Genomic DNA, 13,120 nt, shown 5'->3' with positions numbered 1-13,120 from the left:
TGGGTAGAGGAGAGTTTTCCACCGCTCTATTTTCTCTCTCGCTCCTTCTTTACGCGCCTCTCAGGGCTCAGTGCGGCAGTTATATGCAGTGGCTTTGGAATGAAATGTCTCTTAACCGAGCCATGTGCCCCGGAGCTACGGTAATTGCAGGTGAAATTCAGCTTCCTCTTTAAAATGCCATCTCTCATTTCCAGTTACCGGCCCCCTCCGTATCTCTCCCTCTTTCTGTGCCTCCCTCCCTCCCCTGCTCCCCCCTCCCCTCCCTCTGGCTGTCTTTCAGAGGCGTGTGAATCCCTCAGCCCCTGTCGCGTCTCTCTGCCCCTACAGACACTCCCACAATGCACAGCGCTGATGGTTGCACAGTGATATCAGCCATGCAGAGACACACACATATGTGTGTGCATGTGTGTCAGAGAGAGAGAGAGAGAGAGCGAGAGAGAGAGAGAGCGAGAGAAAGAGTGCAGAGATAATGTGTGACAGAAACTGAAAGTGTGTGTTTGTTTGTGAGTGGGAGACAATCAGTATATTAGAGGAAAAGAAGTGTGTGTGTGTGTGTGTGTGTGTGTGTGTGTGTGTGTGTGTGTGTGTGTGTGTGTGTGTGTGTGTGTGTCTGTGACTGACTGAGTGAGAGAGAGTGTACAGCGTCAGCAAGGCGTGAGCTGTGTAGAGGTGACATCAAGGTGAACGTGGCGTGCAGAATGCTCTGCCGACTCGGGAGGCAGCAAATGGCTCTGTGGCAGATGGAGTCTTTGTCAGGGAAGAAAAATGGCAGCTCAAGAGTGTCAGTGAGACACCCCCCCCTCCACACACACACACACACATACACACACACACACACACACACACACACACACACACACACACACATACACATACACACACACTGTTCTGTGTCTCAACCTCTACCTTTTTTTTTTTTTTACACTGTTGGTCACAGACATAAAACACACACTCATAGATGCAATACATGCATGAACACACACACACACACACACACACACACACAAATGCACATACACATGTTGACACATATCCCCCCCCCCCCCCCCCTCATAGTGAGCTGGGCTGGCGGGCGGTGACCTTCCCCTGCTCGGAGGGTTCCCTGGCTGTTTGATCAATTATCCCTCTCCCATTGTTTACCAGGAAGCAGGAGTAGAGAGGAGAGGAGAGAAGGCTCAAAATGGCCACTGTCAGGTGGAGGGATCCATTTCCCTGCCAGCGTGGGGGTGGGGGTTAGGGAGAGAGAGAGAGAGACAGAGAGAGGCCAGAGCTGTGAAGCATGCTTAGAGGGAAGGGAGGGGCGTCGTTCCCTGGCAGCTGGGATGATATGACATTATACTGAAGGTACAGCTCTGACAGTGGTTACCATTTGTGATGTTAAACATTATCTGTTTAAAGGTGGTGGTTAGATCCTTAAACTTTGGCATTAGTTGTCTATATTTAAATTCACATTTTTCAAGTCAATGAATCTCTGAAATGTACTGTCATGACGGCGTAATGCTGCGTGTACATGTGTGTTTGCATAATGCCACAGTTGTGTACTGCAGGTACACTTCCTATTTTTAGCGTGGAAAAGTGAGGGAGGGGGGCACATACTCTAAAGGTCAGGTGGGAGAGAGAAAAAAACGAGTGGGAACAAATGATGCACTAAGCGAATGACACTCTGAGGTCCTGCTTTAATATGTATGTATCGCAGGTTGATGGCTGATTTCATTAGCGCCTCTCATTGTTATGCATAGATTGTCCTCCTGCAGCAAAATGAATATTGTATTCACAAGCGCTCACACACTCACCCTCACAGACACACACACATACACACACACACACACAAAACAACTGTGTTTTCCAGGGAATACTCTATGTTTGGATCTTGCAGAGGACTTGAAGAAAAGGTTGATGTTTCCACAGGCTGTTATCTGTGTCGTCTATAATTAAAACAATTTACAGCGCTGTCGTTTCTGGCACTGCTGCGGACAACTCCTGTCAGGTAGCTGCTGTGATTATTTAGGGGTCCTTGCTGATATTAGAGTAAATTATTTTTCAAAACGGCAAAGAAATGCTATCTTTGTTTAAATTACTTTAGCAGAATAAGTCGTGTCTAAGGTTCTGGATTACGTCACTTGAGTTTACCCATGGAAAGTGTGTGTGTGTGTGTTTTTCAGAGAAAGGGAGGGGGAAGAATTTGTTGAGTGCATAATACTCATTAGTCTGTGTTTATGTGACTACATGCCCAACATTGCACACAGAGAGTAAGAGAATACATATGTTGAGTGCTTGAAAATGCCTGACCGCCTCTTTCTAATCCTCTAAGATGACTGTGTTTCAGCAGGAATTCCAGTCCTTAGTGGGACATGAGCAAATGTTCTGTGTGAGATATTAATAGCTATTGTGGGCGGAAAAGGGGGAAAAAGCTTCTGCATTTTTCCATATGTTTTGTAAGGAAACAGTCCAGATGGATTATCTCTTGGTCTGGAGCTTTCTCTTGCTTCAACCAGCTCAAGTCCAAGTGGCGTTGGACTTGCCAGAGACACACACACACACACGCTCACACTCCCATCTGAAGTGCAACAGGCCATTACTGATTAACATGTCTAAACTCAGCCAGTTCAAAAAGCCACTCTAATACCTTTTCCATCTTGCTCTCATATGAATCATGGATGACGCGACAGTCTTTCTTCCCTAACATACCTCACGTTCCTCACATTCACAGAGATATGTTTGTCGCCTTTCTATTTGTTGCCTGAGAAACCATGTTGGCTTGTCTTCTCACATTTCACACTTGGTTTCATCCCCTTAACCCCAAATGCTCAGCCTGGATGGGCTGCCTGACCTCTTGAGTCATGGATGTTAGACTCATCGGCATCACAAGGGCCAGAGTTGGGCTTTATTTTGCTCAGTGATTGTAAGCACAGACGGGAGCAAACGTTTCTTGGATGGAAGATTTAAAAAAATATAAATCCACTGACACTCTTTGTCAACACTTTCTTCATGTTTCTGTCACAGATTTAAATTTTAAAGCTTTAAAGCTGCTTTGTTGATCTTCTTCACCAAAAGTATTTTATAGTTTATATGAGTAGTTGATGGTTTAGTTTATGGTGTCTTGTATTTGATTGAATATTAACACTTGGCCTTGTGGCTTTAATGTGGAAAGACATAGCAAAACACCCACTCTTACAATGTGTTTCCTGTGTTGGCACACACACACACACACACAAAAACATACACATACACACACACACACACACACACACACACACACTGGTGTGACAGGACGTCGCATATTTAGAATTTCACAGCAGGCTGGCATTCCAGGACAGCATAGAAGAGATAATGTCAGTGCGCTGCTGGTTAAGTCACTTTTTTATCCTGTTTCTGGGCCACAAAGCGTGAAGGGTGTCTGTTTATGACACACACACAAACACATGCCACACATGGATACCAGACGCACACGCACAGACCATTTTCTCCCAGCCAGTTAGATGGCAAAGGCTAAAAAAATCCAAGTGACAAAAGCTGCCCATAGTCATGGCTGCCAGCATAGACAAAAGCTAAACTCTTGTTTTAGATGCATTTTGAGTTTTCATTTTCATGACACATGGTTTGTGGAACTAGTGTGCTACACTGACTAACAGGATGTAGAATGGTGTTGTGTTGGTGTTTGATTTATACTTTCCGAGGTCACATTACCCGAAAATAGTGGGGTTTTTTGGAGTATATTACTGTGCAGCACATCTACTTAAAGGGCAGGCTTCGTAAGAGTGTTGATACCTCCTTAAGCTGGCAGTGCTATATTTAAAATGAAGAAATCATGATTTTCACCTAGTCAGCAGCGGAAAAAAGAGCTTCCTCTCCAAACCGCCCACACTGCTTTCAGCCTTGTTGTGACTTGTTTATATGTCGTTGGAGGATTTCAGTTTCTTCCAGAACAATTACACTTATAAACCCTCAGCTCCAGAGGATGAGAGCAGGTTACACAGCAACAGCACAGAGCTGAAAACACAAAAGTAGGAGTGGAGCCTGTGAGACTGGAAAATGGAAAGTACTGTCTCTCTCTCTCTCTCTCTCTCTCTCTCTCTCATTTTCGATCTCTCACCAAGATGTAGCCACTCTCCGTATGCATGTCAGGTGCATGCGTGCTATTGTTACTTTCATCACCGGTGTGTGTTGTCATGTGCAGCTGTTTGCTCTCCAGTTAGTGAACTGCGTAGTGAGTTAGTGGAGTTATGGCAGTGTGGAGCTTCTCTTCACTCAGAGCTTCTCTCTGATTTATTCTTAACATCTGTCTTTGGCAGGTGTGTGGAACCACAAGGTCCTCTCTCTGAGCCTGTGATGTAGCTATCATTGCAGGCCGGGCTGTGTGTGTGTGAGTGTGTGTGAGTGTGAGTGCATTTGTGCAAAAACAACTGAGAGGGCCTTCCTCCACCCCCTCCTTGGGATGAGTCATATTTGAGACCTGTGTAATCCAAGCCTGTGTTTCATGTGTGTGAACAGACAGACCCTGAGCAGTGGTCTTGGTCCTGACTCCCTCTGGGGCAGTGAGTGGGTGAGACACGGCTATCAACAACAGGCCCAGGCAGCTTTGGTTTCAGCCTCACCACACAAGGAATCTACCCGTCGTGACAGGCACAGATACACACACACACACACCAAACACAAGCATACATTCACGTAGAGCCAGAGCTATTATTCTTTTTTGCCTCCTTAGCTCCTCCTTAAATAATATCAGGTAACAAAAAGGTGGGGGTGACGGGAAGCTGCGTGATTGGTCCAACCACAAGGAAGTGTAAGGATCCAGAGGATGGGCTAGTGGATAGAGTTCCACATTAAAGATCGTGTGACACAATGGTGACGCTCAGTCTGACACAGGTAACTTTGTGTGTCTGTGTGTGTGTGTGTGTTCATGTGCACGTGCGTATCCACCTGTGAGGGTGTGATTGCGACGCAGTAATGTCAAGGCTGAATTTGACAGGAAACAATGGAGGCTCAAATATTTTGACTTTTTATATAAAATCACACCGGGGAAGTTTGGTGACAGGAAATAGGGCCATGTCACGGGGAGAAAAAAAGAAGTCTATTTTGTGGATGTTCTGCACAGCATTTCAAAGCTCCCTGTGGGTGGTGTGACAAACTCTTTTAAAGGCACAGCTGGACTTTTAAAAGGGTCTTCTACATTTTTCCCCAGGGGGGAGAAAAAGTGTCCTGGATAGAGCAGCAGAAAGGTGATACTGGCGAAACGGCAGCACAAAGCTATTTCCCACCATGGCCCTCATTTATTATTATCTTTTTATTCCATATGTGAGAGCATAAGTGCTGTATTTTGTCAGACATTGAACGGCAGAGAAAGGAACAATTTTCTCATCCATGTAAAATATGTAGTTGAAATGTGTCCATCCAAAGCAGGTGTAATATTCCGTATGTGTTGCTTGACATATCTATCTTGCCCTGATTTTGCTATTAATAATGAGAAATAAAGAAGAGAAAGAGAGCCACATTATACAGTTCTGGGGCCTTGTCTGTAACGACTGCGAATAAAACAAAGCCCCTAAGAGATGTGCGCCACTTCTGATGCAAAAGTTAGGATCTATAAAAACAAACTTGACAGGAGAAATGCATCCGTATGGAAACTCATGCATGCAAACAATTTGGACACAGGAAATTTGCAATTAGGAATTAAATTAAGGCAGCATGGTAGAAAATAAATTTCACTTCACATCATGTTACTTATAGAAACACTTTATCATAAACATTCAAAGAGACAGAATTCTCCCATAACCACCTTTCAATTGTAAAAAGCAAAACAAAAGCCAAATCAAATTCAGACATTCAATTTTAATATTTCATCAGTGCCGTCTCGCCATCACATTCCCCATCCCCAGAGGAGAGTGTCAGACTCTATGCTTCTGACACTGGTCAGTTGTGGAGCGCGCTGCAGCTGCTGAAATGCCAGGATGATGCCAGGACGTGGCAGGTGGCAGGATTCAGGACAGCCTGGCTGGTCGTTCCCCCGATATTAAGCTTGAATACATTAAGTCCCTTTCACAGCAAAAACATTAAGTAGGTTAACTGATTAAATTATCAAGATTATTATTGTAGAAATCCACGATAGCATCAAATAGCATTAGAGAATATCAGATCAGAGTGTTAGTAATTTTAATATCTTTCAATACTGTGCATATTTTCAAGTACATTTTCATACTATTTTTTGTGCGTTTAATTGCTGCAGTAAAACAAAAGTTGACACTGCTGACACACACACACACACACACACACACACACACACACACACACACACACACACACACTCACACTCACACACTCTGCCCTCCTTTATGTTGTTTGCCATGATTTACCCTGTAGGACTAATTTCTATGCATCAACATTCGTGAAGCTCTTTGTGTTGACCACTTAACGCTTTATATTTATGGAGGACAGGATATAGGGCTGATACATGTGTGCACGTCCAGGTGGACTGTGGTTTCTAAAGGGGACGTTGTCTGCAGATGTGCGTGCACAGTTTTATACATCTGATTATTTCTCAGCATATGTGCAGACGTTCTATCCTATGCACTGTGATGTGTCACAGTGTAAGTGATGCATTTTGATTTGGTTCTCTCGGTCTAGTTTTCCCACTCTTCCCTGTGTGTCTGTGTGTTTCTGTATCTTTGTGAGTCTTTGTGAGTGTGTTTCTGGCTCTGTTGGTGTTCAAAAAGCTGCTTAAACAGTGCTTGGATCAGTGGAGCTCAAATTTAAACTGATTAATAGTCGGTCTCTTATTATTCTTGATACATGCTGAATTGGTATTTAGCTCTAATTTATTAACTACATTTGGAAACAAGTAAAAGTCACTTTGCTCTTTCTCTCTGCTCACCAGCTGGGAGCATTTTGCCAACTTTTGAACCAACTGCAACAATTTTCCTCGACTGTCGTTAAAGCAGAAAACACTAATCTCTCAGCAGCAGCATGGTTTATTAACGTTATTTCAAGCTTAGGGAAAAGTATGCTGTGTTCGGAGTGTCCTGAAGCCTGTGTGCTCCATGATACATATGAAAGTTCACATATTGTTAGTTTTGAACGATCGTAAATCAAGACAAAGCTGCTTTTATCCTGTGTTTATCCACATTCATTATTAGGGACAGTAAACACCATTACAGCTTCATGTCACCGAAGTCAGTTAGTATCTCACTTCTTACTTAGACACAAGTGAGCCTGTATTGTTTATTAATCAGTTAATAATAAACCAATATAGTAACTCACGCTAATCAAACAGTAACTGTTTGATTAGCTCTTCATCATTTTTAAAATGTTGTCATCATAATATAGTATCACGTATTAGTGCTATATTGAAGATTTCCTTGAGAATAATGTCGTAATATTACAAGAATAGAGAAATAACATTTTACAGTAAATTAGTTTTATTTATTAATAATACGACTTTGTTCTTGCAGTGTTATGACTGTATTCTTGTAATATTGTGATTTTATTCCTGTAATATTGTGACTTTATTCTCTTAATGTTATGACTTTATTATTTTCTTTTTCCTTCTTTAAGTGGTATCAGCACTATGACTTTCTGATATTTAGATGCTCTCATACTGTATATATTCACATTCCCCCAACATATCAACCCCAGATCATTTCTGCTCATGACTTTGTCGAAGTTGTACTTTTGATCCTTGAAGTATCAATAACATTTCATAAAGATACGTCCTGTTCTTTCACAGGTTTATTTTGCCAAAGAGATCTTGAGCTCAATGAGACTATAACTCACATATATTAAATAAAAGTTACGTTGATTCTTGAAATTGCACATAAAATAGGTTTTAGGGAACATCAAAAAAAGATCTTAAATCGTAAAATTTACTGATGCATAAACTTAAAAGAGGCGCATTCTTCCATTAATACCTTTTTATTAGGTGTTATCTCACAATGAGTCAATATCCCAGCTTTCAGCTTTATCTTCAGGCCAGCAGGTCCTAACTTCACCGACTTGTGCAAAGAACAGTTAAACTAATCACAGGGGGCAATTGGTCGAGCCCTTAAGCTACGTTGGCCAATTTGGAAATGCAGCTCAATACTGACTTAATGAAAACCTTACAGTTACCTACTCGACTTATCAACAGATGCTTGCCCGGGCTACTGCAGTGTCCAAAATGGTTTCACCCAGAACAAGTCAGCTAAATGTATGCAACACATCATATGAGCTCAGAAGTGTGTTGGCAACTAAATAAAAAGACGGTTAAAGTTGCACTCTTGAAACAAGATGTGTTAGAGTGGGAGTGGGAGCCATGCGCGCTTTGTCTGGAATCACCTGCTCAGTTCATCAGTAAAGGTGGAACAGATTTACTAACTGTCATAGTTAGTTTACATAAACTAAGCTGTGATACTTCATTATAAAACCTACGCAAACGCAACACTTTCTCTTTGCTGTGCTTTGGCTGCACTCTGTGATTCTTGTGTAATGTGGATGTAAATTAGTTCCCAATTTTGCGGCTTATGTGTTTGTGTGTGTTTGTGTTTACGTGTGCGCGTGGGCATATATAAACGCATGTTTGTGTATGTGCAGGTTTTTGTGCAACGGTACAAAGATGTCCCAAGGGTTTTTTCCCCTTTTCTCATTACAAATGCTAATGTCACATTAATGAAATCGGCTTAATTTAAGGTTTATAGCGTAGCTTACACTGAGAGATTTGGCCTTGACACTTCCCACATATTTCAAGTTGAATCATATTTTTTCCTGTGGGCATACTATTTTGAGTTCCTGTGAAATGTGTTGGCCCTGAGTGGAACTTTGGGAAAAAAGTTTAGAGCCTGGTTACCGAGGTTCGCTGTCGTTATAAACTGTCTGGCCTCAGGCTGCAGTCTGTCCATCCTCTGAAGATGACTTCTAGCTTAGCTACAGCAGTAATGGCCTCAGTGAGTGGTTGGCTAATGTAAACATTGTGTTAATGTGCTAACAGTGGTTTGTAGAGTCACTAGCTGTTAATCATTGCTCAACAGAGAGCTTGTCAGGCACGACAACATGCCAGAGAGTTAATCATGTTTATAGATCCATGGTTTTTTTATGCAGAGGACATATTTAACAGCCGTGTTTTCAGTCATCAGTATTTCCCAGTAAATGTACAGTAATATCAGCCGCCATGATTCCAAGAGTCAAAGGTGTGAAAAGATGCTTGCTGTCAAATTTACGTCTAAATGCAGTGTTTCACCATGTGAAGTACAGGGGCATTTTCTAGATAGCAGATTCATAATGTTAAAATAACTAGAGAATATTTTTCACAAAAACCTGCAATTTAAAAGTGTACTCCAACTATTGGACTTTTTTTCTCTGATGTTTCTAGCATATTGTATATTAATCTTATTGTATCCATCAACATTTTCACTTAACTGTGATGACCAACATTTTCTAACCTCTCACTTGCTGTTTTACTTCTTGCCTCAGTTTGCCTTTTACAAGAAATACTTAAACCATTTAAAACTTACACACAGAGTGAGACGAAGAGATTGCCCTTTGTAATTAAAAGCCAATTTTGTAAAATTGATTAGATTATGTTAATCAAGGGAGATAAAATCTTAAAAGCAGTGTGGGGAAGGGAGATAGAGGGAGTGTGTGAAGAGTGGAAAGGAGTGACAGTCCAGCCGCCATTACAAGCTGCTGATTTCTGCAGTGCTTCATAAAATGTCAGAGCGCTTCTCCCCGAGCAAGACACTGAAAAATGGCAGCGCTGTGATGTGCTGGCACCTCACCTGCTGCACTGTGTGTCTGTGTGTGTGATTGCGCACGCGTGTGTGTGTGTGCGAGAGAGAGGAAGAGGGATTACACTGTGTGTGCATTTGTGAAAGTGTGTGCTTGCCTGTGTGTACATGTGTATATGTGCTGTATGTTTTACATCTGTGTGCGTGCTTGTCCATGTGTGTGTGTGTGTGTGTCTCCACGCTGGCCTCCCTCCCATGTTGCAGTGAAGCAGAACAGAGTGGCTGACTGCCCGCTGCTTTGCCTCCCTCTCTGTCAATACAACACTATTCTCTTCCAGCCAGTCATTTTCACATGTTTAACATTAAGTACAGCAGCCGTTTGAACAGAGGAATACAAGTGATTGGCATATTGAGTTTAATGCTGGTGGATTTCCTCTCATCGGGGCTTATGTTGCCAGATTGTTCCTCTGAAACCACCCAATACAGCTTTCAAGGCCTGCGTCTGATTTCAGTGTGCGATCACACGCAACAGCGTGAATTGTAAACATCGTGCATGTCTTCTCTTTACTACCTGATGTGAAGTACATACCGTCAATTGCCATTTAACACTTGTCTGTCTGCATTGAAACTGGAACCCAGATCCTAATGAAGTCATTATATAGGCATAGATTTGTCTTAATAGTATTTGTGTGAACAGATCAACAATCTGTGTGTAATAATTAAACACTCTCACAAACATTAAAAAAAAGTATGACCTCATATATGCTTTTCAAACTAAGAGCTCACCTCCCTTCTATTAATTACTTTTTGAATAATCAACAGTAAGTTAAGTGTATTTGACAACTTTCAGGCCTTCGAGGAATGTTCTCTTTTCTATATATAGTTGCATAGCTGTTATCTGTGCACTGAGGGCCAGCCATCTCATCTTAAATATATCTTCTTTTTTTCATTCATAATTTGGTAAAAAATTACGAAGCACTTCACATTTTACTTAATGTAGTTGTGATTTAAACAGTGCTGAATGTATTGAGCATCAGTTAGAGCTGGGCAATAAAATAATATCAATAATTATCACAATATGATTTCCATTAATAAGGATATAATAAAATGATATTTTGATATATTTCTTGTTCATTGTGCACAGTGAGGAGGTTTAACACATAATTGATCTACCTCAGATTTGTGAAATTGCTGTTTCGTGTTTCTCATTTTCTGCTCATCAGGACGATATAAACCACAACCTTCACTCTGGAGCAGAAATCAGTCTTTAAACTTAAGAAATAATAATGAAAAAATGTGATGATTATCAATATTGACTTGTATGAAAATGTTATTTCGGCCTAAATTGAATGTAGTAAAACAAGGCACAGCAGTCTGGTTAATGTCTGGCTGTTAGTTCTGATAGTTGTAATTCTTTGTTTATTGTTAATATGTTGCCAGATTAACCTAAACTAACGCTGATGACTAAACTGACATCTGTTGTCACGGTGACAATAAACATGGGGGATGTTGCGGATAATATTGGACACAGGGCCAGGAATTAATACGTGGTAAATATGATTAAGATATATTGTAAATAGACCAGAGATAAAGAGATAACTTTGTTTGCCTGAACATTGTGTTTATTGGGATCATCTGTGATGTTTTAGAAAGAATAGCTAACAGATGTTTTTTATGAGATTTGTTTTATGTTTGCAAGATATTTTTGTGAGTTTACAGATCTTTTTTCTACTTGTGGAATGAATAAAAATTGTATAGATTACACATTTACACATGTGTTTGCCCAACACAAACAAACCAGTGCCATATCATTATACATGCAGGTGTTATTAATGTATATAATGTTGGATATACAGCATGAGAATATAGAAAGTGAAAAACAGAATGAGAGAGTTGGTTGGAGAAAGGTGTTAAGGCATCAAACTAGAAATATGTCTTTTTATTTAACAGTGTTGACTAAATGAGCCAACAGCTGAGGAGCAAGTCACAGAAACTAGAGAAGTTTAGTAACACATCAAAGAGCAAACACAACTTGGATGATCATGCGTTAGGGCGCTGTTTTTTTTTTTTCAATGATTTATTGGTAATTAATCAAGGCTGTTTAGATTTTTATTGTTATTAGGGAATTGTCTTCATTAATTAATATGCAAGTTAATTAATGAGCTAGAATGAAGTAATGAATGACTGCATTTTGCCTGAAATATGAATCAAAATCCATGAATAGCTCAGTATATTTTTTGTGACACAAAAAGCTGTTGGTTTGAGTTTTAGGGCTTTCTTTTCTGTAGGCTGAATTTAACTGAATTTTTACAATCCACGTTACACTGCAGTGTTAAAATGTGTGACCTTTGTTCTGGACAGTTTGGCCAGTGAAGACGGAATATGGGTAGTGAAGTTTTGTGTGGCTGAGGGGAGCAGTAAAGATTAAGGACTGTGACTGTACATGTATTACCTCTTCTGTTCTGTTGAACAACACATTATATGCTCCAGGAACATTATCAAAACAGGCTCTTGTAGCCGGTGGTCGTGAATAAGCTATTTTCTGCCATCACACCACTTATCTGGATTCTGTCACATTTACGCAGTGATATCAGTTATCGGCTGCACGTAAAGTTTCAGTTGAACAGAACTGACTCTCAATGGTTTCTTCCCATGAAAAACGGACAGAAGGGCTCCAACGACTGCTCATGCGAGGTTTGCCGCTCTCTGGCTATTCCATTGTTCTGTCACTGTCAGTTTGTTTTGCTATTTGACATGCATGTCATTTGCATTATGCATATCTGGAGTACTGCGCTCATTCTCCCTCTCTCTCCCTCTCTCCCTCTCTCCTTCTTTCCTTGATATTCTTTGATAACCGATGCTGTTTTCTGTCAGGACTTGTGTGTGTCCTGCATTTATGAATTCTTATTTATGGAAAATCAAGACCAACAAATCAAACAATATTGCTTAATTACATTTTTTTTCTCATAACATTTTTTCCTGTTCACTTGTAGGAGTTTCAGGAATTTTACAATAAAATGCATGTTAAGCAGCCAAAGGAACAGGAAGTGATCTAGTTTTTAATCATAGAAATAGCACTAAGCTAATCACTGTCAATATTTAATGTATTGAAGCTTTTTCTTTGACAAGATTAGATAAGATATTTTAGATTTCTGGTTACTGAGAGAGATTACACAATTTGAAGCATAATTGTCATATATTTATATATATACACATATTGTCAATATTGAGATGCAAGAAAGAAGACAAGGCATGTCCAAAACAAAATATGATTATTGTTTTAAAGCACCGGTTTATTGTAGCTTGTCTATTCTGCATCAATATTGCAGTTAATGTTTTATTTCCCCTGTAAATTCAAAACATATAAAGTACAAGTGCAGCATTTCCAGTATTGTAGTGGACAATGTTAAGACTTAACAGTGTAGAAT

The 13,120-nt window shown here is 40.5% G+C and overlaps 1 protein-coding gene across 23 annotated transcripts in view; it reads left to right on the top strand.

Moving 5' to 3' along the window:
* baz2ba (bromodomain adjacent to zinc finger domain, 2Ba) overlaps window positions 1-13,120 on the top strand; it is a 65,735-nt gene that overhangs the window by 17,899 nt on the left and 34,716 nt on the right. The window contains exon 1 of one of the 23 annotated variants that reach the window (XM_069525696.1): window positions 4,492-4,866. The exons of the other annotated variants lie outside the window; for them this stretch is intronic. The gene's annotated coding sequence lies outside the window, so the exon portion shown is untranslated. Of the gene's footprint in view, window positions 1-4,491; window positions 4,867-13,120 lie in introns of those variants that run through there. 23 annotated transcript variants of the gene reach the window in all.

Source organism: Paralichthys olivaceus, chromosome 1, assembly GCF_024713975.1.
Source record: "Paralichthys olivaceus isolate ysfri-2021 chromosome 1, ASM2471397v2, whole genome shotgun sequence".
Lineage (NCBI taxonomy): Eukaryota > Metazoa > Chordata > Actinopteri > Pleuronectiformes > Paralichthyidae > Paralichthys > Paralichthys olivaceus.
Note: the sequence above shows the minus strand (reverse complement) of the source record. Positions and strands in the feature narration are given on the sequence as shown.